At 31.3% G+C, this 12,581-nt stretch overlaps 1 protein-coding gene across 3 annotated transcripts in view; it reads left to right on the forward strand.

The window, feature by feature from the left end:
* The window catches only part of nckap5l (NCK-associated protein 5-like), a 54,054-nt gene that overhangs the window by 40,056 nt on the left and 1,417 nt on the right, over window positions 1–12,581 (forward strand). The window lies entirely within an intron of this gene.

Genomic DNA, 12,581 nt, shown 5'->3' on the forward strand with positions numbered 1-12,581 from the left:
TATACTATGACTTTTTTGACTGATTTTGGACGACATACTATACTATGACATTTTTGACTGTTTCAGACGACATACTATACTATGACTTTTTTGACTGATTTTGGACGACATACTGAACTATGACTTTTTTGACTGATTTTGGACGACATACTAAACTATGACTTTTTTGACTGATTTTGGACGACATACTATACTATGACTTTTTGTCACATTTTGGACAACATACTATACTATGACTTTTTTGACTGGTTTCGGACGACATACGACTTTTTTGTCACATTTTGGTCGACATACTATACTATGACTTTTTTGACTGGTTTCGGACTACATACTAAACTATGACTTTTTTGACTGATTTTGGATGATATACTATGACTTTTTTGTCACATTTTGGACAACATACTATACTATGCCTTTTTTGACTGGTTTTGGACGACATACTTTACTTTTTTGACTGATTTTGGACGACATACTTTACTATGACTTTTTTGACTGATTTTGGACGACATACTATACTATGACTTTTTTGACTGGTTTTGGACGACATACTTTACTTTTTTGACTGATTTTGGACGACATACTTTACTATGACTTTTTTGACTGATTTTGGACGACATACTATACTATGACTTTTTTGACTGATTTTGGACGACATACTATACTATGACATTTTTGACTGTTTCAGACGACATACTATACTATGACTTTTTTGACTGATTTTGGACGACATACTGAACTATGACTTTTTTGACTGATTTTGGACGACATACTAAACTATGACTTTTTTGACTGATTTTGGACGACATACTATACTATGACTTTTTGTCACATTTTGGACAACATACTATACTATGACTTTTTTGACTGGTTTCGGACGACATACGACTTTTTTGTCACATTTTGGTCGACATACTATACTATGACTTTTTTGACTGGTTTCGGACTACATACTAAACTATGACTTTTTTGACTGATTTTGGATGATATACTATGACTTTTTTGTCACATTTTGGACAACATACTATACTATGACTTTTTTGACTGATTTTGGACGACATACTATACTATGACTTTTTTGACTGATTTTGGACGACATACTAAACTATGACTTCTTTGTCACATTTTGGACGACATACTATACTATGACATTTTTGACTGATTTAGGATGTCATACTATACTATGACTTTTTTGACTGTTTCGGACGACATACTAAACTATGACTTTTTTGACTGATTTTGGACGACATACTATACTATGACTTTTTGACTGATTTTGGACGACATACTAAACTATGACTTTTTTGACTGATTTTGGACAACATACTATACTATGACTTTTTTGACTGATTTTAGACGACATACTATAGTATGACTTTTTTGTCAAATTTTGGACGACATACTATACTATGACATTTTTGTCTCATTTTGGACGACATACTAAAGTATGACTTTTTTGTCTCATTTTGGACAACATACTATACGATGACATTTTTGACTGGTTTTGGACGACATACTAAACTATGACTTTTTTGACTGATTTTGGACGACATACTAAACTTTGACTTTTTTGACTGATTTTGGACAACATACTATACTATGACTTTTTTGACTGATTTTGGACAACATACTATACTATGACTTTTTTGACTGATTTTAGATGATTTACTATACTATGCCTTTTTTGACTGGTTTTGGACGACATACTTTACTTTTTTGACTGATTTTGGACGACATACTTTACTATGACTTTTTTGACTGATTTTGGACGACATACTATACTATGACTTTTTTGACTGATTTTGGACGACATACTATACTATGACATTTTTGACTGTTTCAGACGACAAACTAAACTATGACTTTTTTGACTGATTTTGGACGACATACTATACTATGACTTTTTTGACTGATTTTGGACGACATACTAAACTATGACTTCTTTGTCACATTTTGGACGACATACTATACTATGACTTTTTTGTCACATTTTGGACGACATACTATACTATGACTTTTTTGACTGATTTGGACGACATACTAAACTATGACTTTTTTGACTGATTTTGGACGACATACTAAACTATGACTTCTTTGTCACATTTTGGACGACATACTATACTATGACTTTTTTGTCACATTTTGGACAACATACTATACTATGACTTTTTTGTCACATTTTGGACAACATACTATACTAGGATTTTTTGACTGATTTTGGACGACATACTATACTATGACTTTTTGACTGATTTTGGACGACATACTATACTATGACTTTTTTGACTGATTTTGGACAACATACTATACTATGACTTTTTTGACTGACTTTGGACAACATACTATACTATGACATTTTTGACTGATTTTTGACAACAAACTATACTATGACATTTTTGTCTCATTTTGGACGACATACTAAACTATGACTTTTTTGTCTCATTTTGGACAACATACTATACTATGACTTTTTTGACTGATTTTGGAAGACATACTATACTAAGACTTTTTTGTCTCTTTTTCTAGACAACATACTATACTATGACTTTTTTGACTGATTTTAGACGACATACTATAGTATGACTTTTTTGTCAAATTTTGGACGACATACTATACTATGACATTTTTGTCTAATTTTGGACGACATACTAAAGTATGACTTTTTTGTCTCATTTTGGACAACATACTATACGATGACATTTTTGACTGGTTTTGGACGACATACTAAACTATGACTTTTTTGACTGATTTTGGACGACATACTAAACTTTGACTTTTTTGACTGATTTTGGATAACATACTATACTAGGACTTTTTTGACTGATTTTGGACAACATACTATACTATGACTTTTTTGACTGATTTTAGATGATTTACTATACTATGCCTTTTTTGACTGGTTTTGGACGACATACTTTACTTTTTTGACTGATTTTGGACGACATACTTTACTATGACTTTTTTGACTGATTTTGGACGACATACTATACTATGACTTTTTTGACTGATTTTGGACGACATACTATACTATGACATTTTTGACTGTTTCAGACGACATACTATACTATGACTTTTTTGACTGATTTTGGACGACATACTAAACTATGACTTTTTTGACTGATTTTGGACGACATACTAAACTATGACTTTTTTGACTGATTTTGGACGACATACTATACTATGACTTTTTGTCACATTTTGGACAACATACTATACTATGACTTTTTTGACTGGTTTCGGACGACATACTAAACTATGACTTTTTTGACTGATTTTGGACGACATACGACTTTTTTGTCACATTTTGGTCGACATACTATACTATGACTTTTTTGTCACATTTTGGACGACATACTATACTATGACTTTTTTGACTGATTTTGGATGACATACTTAACTATGACTTCTTTGTCACATTTTGGACGACATACTATACTATGACTTTTTTGACTGATTTTGGAAGACATACTATACTATGACTTTTTTGTCACATTTTGGACGACATACTATACTATGACTTTTTTGACTGATTTTGGACGACATACTAAACTATGACTTCTTTGTCACATTTTGGACGACATACTATACTATGACTTTTTTGTCACATTTTGGACAACATACTGTACTATGACTTTTTTGTCACATTTTGGACAACATACTATACTAAGATTTTTTGACTGGTTTCGGACTACATACTAAACTATGACTTTTTTGACTGATTTTGGATGATATACTATGACTTTTTTGTCACATTTTGGACAACATACTATACTATGACTTTTTTGACTGATTTTGGACGACATACTATACTATGACTTTTTTGACTGATTTTGGACGACATACTAAACTATGACTTCTTTGTCACATTTTGGACGACATACTATACTATGACATTTTTGACTGATTTAGGATGTCATACTATACTATGACTTTTTTGACTGTTTTGGACGACATACTAAACTATGACTTTTTTGACTGATTTTGGACAACATACTATACTATGACTTTTTGACTGATTTTGGACGACATACTAAACTATGACTTTTTTGACTGATTTTGGACAACATACTATACTATGACTTTTTTGACTGACTTTGGACAACATACTAAACTATGACTTTTTTGTCACATTTTGGACGACATACTATACTATGACTTTTTTGACTGATTTTGGACAACATACTATACTATGACTTTTTTGACTGATTTTGGACAACATACTATACTATGACATTTTTGACTGATTTTGGACGACTTACTATACTATGACTTTTTTGACTGGTTTCGGACGACATACTAAACTATGACTTTTTTGACTGATTTTGGACGACATACTATACTATGACTTTTTTGTCACATTTTGGACAACATACTATACTATGACTTTTTTGACTGGTTTCGGACTACATACTAAACTATGACTTTTTTGACTGATTTTGGATGATATACTATGACTTTTTTGACTGATTTTGGACGACATACTATACTATGACTTTTTTGACTGATTTTGGACGACATACTATACTATGACTTTTTTGACTGATTTTGGACGACATACCAAACTATGACTTCTTTGTCACATTTTGGACGACATACTATACTATGACATTTTTGACTGATTTAGGATGTCATACTATACTATGACTTTTTTGACTGTTTTGGACGACATACTAAACTATGACTTTTTTGACTGATTTTGGACGACATACTATACTATGATTTTTTGACTGATTTTGGACGACATACTAAACTATGACTTTTTTGACTGATTTTGGACAACATACTATACTATGACTTTTTTGACTGATTTTGGACAACATACTTTACTATGACTTTTTTGACTGATTTTGGACGACATACTATACTATGACTTTTTTGTCACATTTTGGACAACATACTATACTATGACTTTTTTGACTGGTTTCGGACGACATACTAAACTATGACTTTTTTGACTGATTTTGGACGACATACGACTTTTTTGTCACATTTTGGTCGACATACTATACTATGACTTTTTTGTCACATTTTGGACAACATACTATACTATGACTTTTTTGACTGGTTTCGGACTACATACTAAACTATGACTTTTTTGACTGATTTTGGATGATATACTATCACTTTTTTGTCTCATTTTGGACAACATACTATACTATGACTTTTTTGACTGATTTTGGAAGACATACTATACTATGACTTTTTTGTCACATTTTGGACGACATACTATACTATGACTTTTTTGACTGATTTTGGACAACATACTAAACTATGACTTCTTTGTCACATTTTGGACGACATACTATACTATGACTTTTTTGTCACATTTTGGACAACATACTATATATACTATGACTTTTTTCTCACATTTTGGACAACATACTATACTAAGATTTTTTGACTGATTTTGGACGACATACTATACTATGACTTTTTGACTGATTTTGGACGACATACTATACTATGACTTTTTTGACTGATTTTGGACAACATACTATACTATGACTTTTTTGACTGACTTTGGACAACATACTAAACTATGACTTTTTTGTCACATTTTGGACGACATACTATACAATGAATTTTTTGACTGATTTTGGACAACATACTATACTATGACTTTTTTGACTGATTTTGGACAACATACTATACTATGACATTTTTGACTGATTTTGGACGACTTACTATACTATGACTTTTTTGACTGGTTTCGGACGACATACTATACTATGACTTTTTTGACTGATTTTGGACGACATACTAAACTATGACTTTTTTGACTGATTTTGGACAACATACTATAACTATGACTTTTTTGACTGATTTTGGACAACATACTATACTATGACTTTTTTGACTGATTTTGGACGACATACTATACTATGACTTTTTTGTCACATTTTGGACAACATACTATACTATGACTTTTTTGTCACATTTTGGACAACATACTATACTAAGATTTTTTGACTGATTTTGGACGACATACTATACTATGACTTTTTTGACTGATTTTGGACAACATACTATACTATGACTTTTTTGACTGACTTTGGACAACATACTAAACTATGACTTTTTTGTCACATTTTGGACGACATACTATACTATGACTTTTTTGACTGATTTTGGACAACATACTATACTATGACTTTTTTGACTGATTTTGGACAACATACTATACTATGACATTTTTGACTGATTTTGGACGACTTACTATACTATGACTTTTTTGACTGGTTTCGGACGACATACTAAACTATGACTTTTTTGACTGATTTTGGACGACATACTATACTATGACTTTTTTGTCACATTTTGGACAACATACTATACTATGACTTTTTTGACTGGTTTCGGACTACATACTAAACTATGACTTTTTTGACTGATTTTGGATGATATACTATGACTTTTTGTCACATTTTGGACAACATACTATACTATGACTTTTTTGACTGATTTTGGACGACATACTATACTATGACTTTTTTGACTGATTTTGGACGACATACTAAACTATGACTTCTTTGTCACATTTTGGACGACATACTATACTATGACATTTTTGACTGATTTAGGATGTCATACTATACTATGACTTTTTTGACTGATCTTGGACAACATACTATACTATGACTTTTTTGACTGATTTTGGACGACATACTATACTATGACTTTTTGTCACATTTTGGACAACATACTATACTATGACTTTTTTGACTGATTTTGGAAGACATACAATACTATGACTTCTTTGTCACATTTTGGACGACATACTGAACTATGACTTTTTTGACTGATCTTGGACAACATACTATACTATGACATTTTTGACTGATTTTGGAAGACATACTATACTATGACTTTTTTGTCACATTTTGGACGACATACTATACTATGACTTTTTTGACTGATTTTGGACAACATACTAAACTATGACTTCTTTGTCACATTTTGGACGACATACTATACTATGACTTTTTTGTCACATTTTGGACAACATACTATATATACTATGACTTTTTTCTCACATTTTGGACAACATACTATACTAAGATTTTTTGACTGATTTTGGACGACATACTATACTATGACTTTTTGACTGATTTTGGACGACATACTATACTATGACTTTTTTGACTGATTTTGGACAACATACTATACTATGACTTTTTTGACTGACTTTGGACAACATACTAAACTATGACTTTTTTGTCACATTTTGGACGACATACTATACAATGAATTTTTTGACTGATTTTGGACAACATACTATACTATGACTTTTTTGACTGATTTTGGACAACATACTATACTATGACATTTTTGACTGATTTTGGACGACTTACTATACTATGACTTTTTTGACTGGTTTCGGACGACATACTATACTATGACTTTTTTGACTGATTTTGGACGACATACTAAACTATGACTTTTTTGACTGATTTTGGACAACATACTATAACTATGACTTTTTTGACTGATTTTGGACAACATACTATACTATGACTTTTTTGACTGATTTTGGACGACATACTATACTATGACTTTTTTGTCACATTTTGGACAACATACTATACTATGACTTTTTTGTCACATTTTGGACAACATACTATACTAAGATTTTTTGACTGATTTTGGACGACATACTATACTATGACTTTTTTGACTGATTTTGGACAACATACTATACTATGACTTTTTTGACTGACTTTGGACAACATACTAAACTATGACTTTTTTGTCACATTTTGGACGACATACTATACTATGACTTTTTTGACTGATTTTGGACAACATACTATACTATGACTTTTTTGACTGATTTTGGACAACATACTATACTATGACATTTTTGACTGATTTTGGACGACTTACTATACTATGACTTTTTTGACTGGTTTCGGACGACATACTAAACTATGACTTTTTTGACTGATTTTGGACGACATACTATACTATGACTTTTTTGTCACATTTTGGACAACATACTATACTATGACTTTTTTGACTGGTTTCGGACTACATACTAAACTATGACTTTTTTGACTGATTTTGGATGATATACTATGACTTTTTGTCACATTTTGGACAACATACTATACTATGACTTTTTTGACTGATTTTGGACGACATACTATACTATGACTTTTTTGACTGATTTTGGACGACATACTAAACTATGACTTCTTTGTCACATTTTGGACGACATACTATACTATGACATTTTTGACTGATTTAGGATGTCATACTATACTATGACTTTTTTGACTGATTTTGGACGACACACTATACTATGACTTTTTTGTCTTATTTTGGACAACATACTATACTATGACTTTTTTGACTGATTTTGGAAGACATACAATACTATGACTTCTTTGTCACATTTTGGACGACATACTGAACTATGACTTTTTTGACTGATCTTGGACAACATACTATACTATGACATTTTTGACTGATTTTGGACGACTTACTATATACTATGACTTTTTTATCACATTTTGGATGACATACTATACTATGACTTTTTTGACTGATTTTGGACAACATACTATACTATGACTTTTTTGACTGATTTTGGACGACATACTATACTATGACTTTTTTGTCACATTTTGGACGACATACTATACTATGACTTTTTGTCACATTTTGGACAACATACTAAACTATGACTTTTTTGACTGATTTTGGACGACTTACTATACTATGACATTTTTGTCTGATTTTGGACGACATACTATACTATGACTTTTTTGACTGATTTTGGACGACATACTATACTATGACTTTTTTGACTGATTTTGGACGACATACTATACTATGACTTTTTTGACTGATCTTGGACAACATACTATACTATGACTTTTTTGACTGATTTTGGACGACATACTATACTATGACTTTTTGTCACATTTTGGACAACATACTATACTATGACTTTTTGTCACATTTTGGACAACATACTATACTATGACTTTTTTGACTGATTTTGGACAACATACTAAACTATGACTTTTTTGACTGATTTTGGACGACTTACTATACTATGACATTTTTGTCTGATTTTGGACGACATACTGAACTATGACTTTTTTGAATGATCTTGGACAACATACTATACTATGACATTTTTGACTGATTTTGGACGACTTACTATACTATGACATTTTTGTCTAATTTTGGACGACATACTATACTATGACTTTTTTGACTAATTTAGGATGTCATACTATACTATGACTTTTTTGACTGGTTTCGGACGACATACTAAACTATGACTTTTTTGACTGATTTTGGACGACATACTATACTATGACTTTTTTGTCACATTTTGGACAACATACTGAACTATGACTTTTTTGACTGATCTTGGACAACATACTATACTATGACATTTTTGACTGATTTTGGACGACTTACTATATACTATGACTTTTTTGTCACATTTCGGACAACATACTATACTATGACTTTTTTGACTGATTTTGGACGACATACTATACTATGACTTTTTTGACTGTTTCGGACGACATACTAAACTATGACATTTTTGACTGATTTTGGACAACAAACTATACTATGACATTTTTGTCTCATTTTGGACAACATACTAAACTATGACTTTTTTGTCACATTTTGGACAACATACTATACTATGACTTTTTTGACTGATTTTGGAAGACATACTATACTATGACTTTTTTGTCTCTTTTTCTAGACAACATGCTATACTATAACTTTTTTGACTGATTTTAGACGACATACTATAGTATGACTTTTTTGTCAAATTTTGGACGACATACTATACTATGACATTTTTGTCTCATTTTGGACGACATACTAAAGTATGACTTTTTTGTCTCATTTTGGACAACATACTATACGATGACATTTTTGACTGGTTTTGGACGACATACTATACTATGACTTTTTTGACTGATTTTAGATGATTTACTATACTATGCCTTTTTTGACTGGTTTTGGACGACATACTTTACTTTTTTGACTGATTTTGGACGACATACTTTACTATGACTTTTTTGACTGATTTTGGACGACATACTATACTATGACTTTTTTGACTGATTTTGGACGACATACTATACTATGACATTTTTGACTGTTTCAGACGACATACTAAACTATGACTTTTTTTACTGATTTTGGACGACATACTATACTATGACTTTTTTGACTGATTTTTGACGACATACTAAACTATGACTTCTTTGTCACATTTTGGACGACATACTATACTATGACTTTTTTGTCACATTTTGGACGACATACTATACTATGACTTTTTTGACTGATTTGGACGACATACTAAACTATGACTTTTTTGACTGTTTCGGACGACATACTAAACTATGACTTTTTTGACTGGTTTTGGACGACATACTATACTATGACTTTTTTGACTGATTTTGGACGACATACTAAACTATGACTTCTTTGTCACATTTTGGACGACATACTATACTATGACTTTTTTGTCACATTTTGGACAACATACTATACTATGACTTTTTTGACTGATTTGGACGACATACTATACTATGACTTTTTTGACTGTTTCAGACGACATACTAAACTATGACTTTTTTGACTGATTTTGGACGACATACTATACTATGACTTTTTTGACTGATTTTGGACGACATACTAAACTATGACTTTTTTGACTGATTTTGGACGACATACTAAACTGTGACTTTTTTGACTGATTTTGGACGACATACTATACTATGACTTTTTTGTCACATTTTGGACAACATACTATACTATGACTTTTTTGACTGGTTTCGGACGACATACTAAACTATGACTTTTTTGACTGATTTTGGATGACATACGACTTTTTTGTCACATTTTGGTCGACATACTATACTATGACTTTTTTGTCACATTTTGGACGACATACTATACTATGACTTTTTTGACTGATTTTGGACGACATACTAAACTATGACTTCTTTGTCACATTTTGGACGACATACTATACTATGACTTTTTTTTCACATTTTGGACGACATACTATACTATGACTTTTTTGACTGATTTTGGACGACATACTAAACTATGACTTCTTTGTCACATTTTGGACGACATACTATACTATGACTTTTTTGACTGACTTTGGACAACATACTAAACTATGACTTTTTTGTCACATTTTGGACGACATACTATACTATGACTTTTTTGACTGATTTTGGACAACATACTAAACTATGACTTTTTTGTCACATTTTGGACGACATACTATACTATGACTTTTTTGACTGATTTTGGACGACATACTATACTATGACTTTTTTGACTGATTTTGGACGACATACTATACTATGACTTTTTTGTCACATTTTGGACGACATACTATACTATGACTTTTTGTCACATTTTGGACAACATACTATACTATGACTTTTTTGACTGATTTTGGACGACATACTATACTATGATTTTTTTGTCACATTTTGGACAACATACTATACTATGACTTTTTTGACTGATTTTGGACGACTTTGGATGACATTTTTGTCTAATTTTGGACGACATACTATACTATGACTTTTTTGACTGATTTAGGATGTCATACTATACCATGACTTTTTTGACTGGTTTCGGACGACATACTATACTATGACTTTTTTGTCACATTTTGGACGACATACTATACTATGACATTTTTGACTGATTTTGGACGACTTACTATACTATGACATTTTTGTCTAATTTTGGACGACATATGACTTTTTTGACTGATTTAGGATGTCATACTATACTATGACTTTTTTGACTGGTTTCGGACGACATACTAAACTATGACTTTTTTGAATGATTTTGGACAACATACTAAACTATGACATTTTTGACTCATTTTGGACGACATACTATACTATGACTTTTTTGATCGATTTTGGATGACATACTATGACACTTTTGACTGATTTAGGATGTCATATGACTTTTTTGGGTAATTTTGGACGACACACTAAACTATGACTTTTTTGAATGATTTTGGACGACATACTATACTATGACATTTTTATCTGATTTTGGACGACATACTATACTATGACATTTTTGACTGATTTTGGACGACATACTATACGATGATTTTTTTGGGTAATTTTGGACATCATACTATACTATGACTTTTTTGATTAGTTTTAGTTTAGTGCACACATTTTGACATTCAGAAATATAATTTACAGCCAAACACCAGCTTTTTTTTTAGTTTGTCGGTCTATGCTGTGTAAGAAACTGCCCGGGCAGGAGAATGTGAAAAGGAATTATCTGGGTCACTCACTTAGAAATTATTAATCAGCTGAATATTAAAGATTCACAGATGCACTGCTGCTGTAACACTGTTTTTTCTGATCTTGAAAAAGACACTTGTGTTTGCTTGAAAAAATAGAAAGGAATGTTCACATGCTCTTCCATAATAAAAATATGTGCATTTGAGGCCTCAGAAAATGGTGTGATAGAAAAAAATTTACTGAAAGACTGTATGCTCTACCAGTCAGCCACACCATTAGGCTGCAGCACCTGTTCTCAAACTA

The sequence above is a fragment of the Solea solea genome, chromosome 11, assembly GCF_958295425.1.
Source record: "Solea solea chromosome 11, fSolSol10.1, whole genome shotgun sequence".
In the NCBI taxonomy this organism is placed as follows: domain Eukaryota; kingdom Metazoa; phylum Chordata; class Actinopteri; order Pleuronectiformes; family Soleidae; genus Solea; species Solea solea.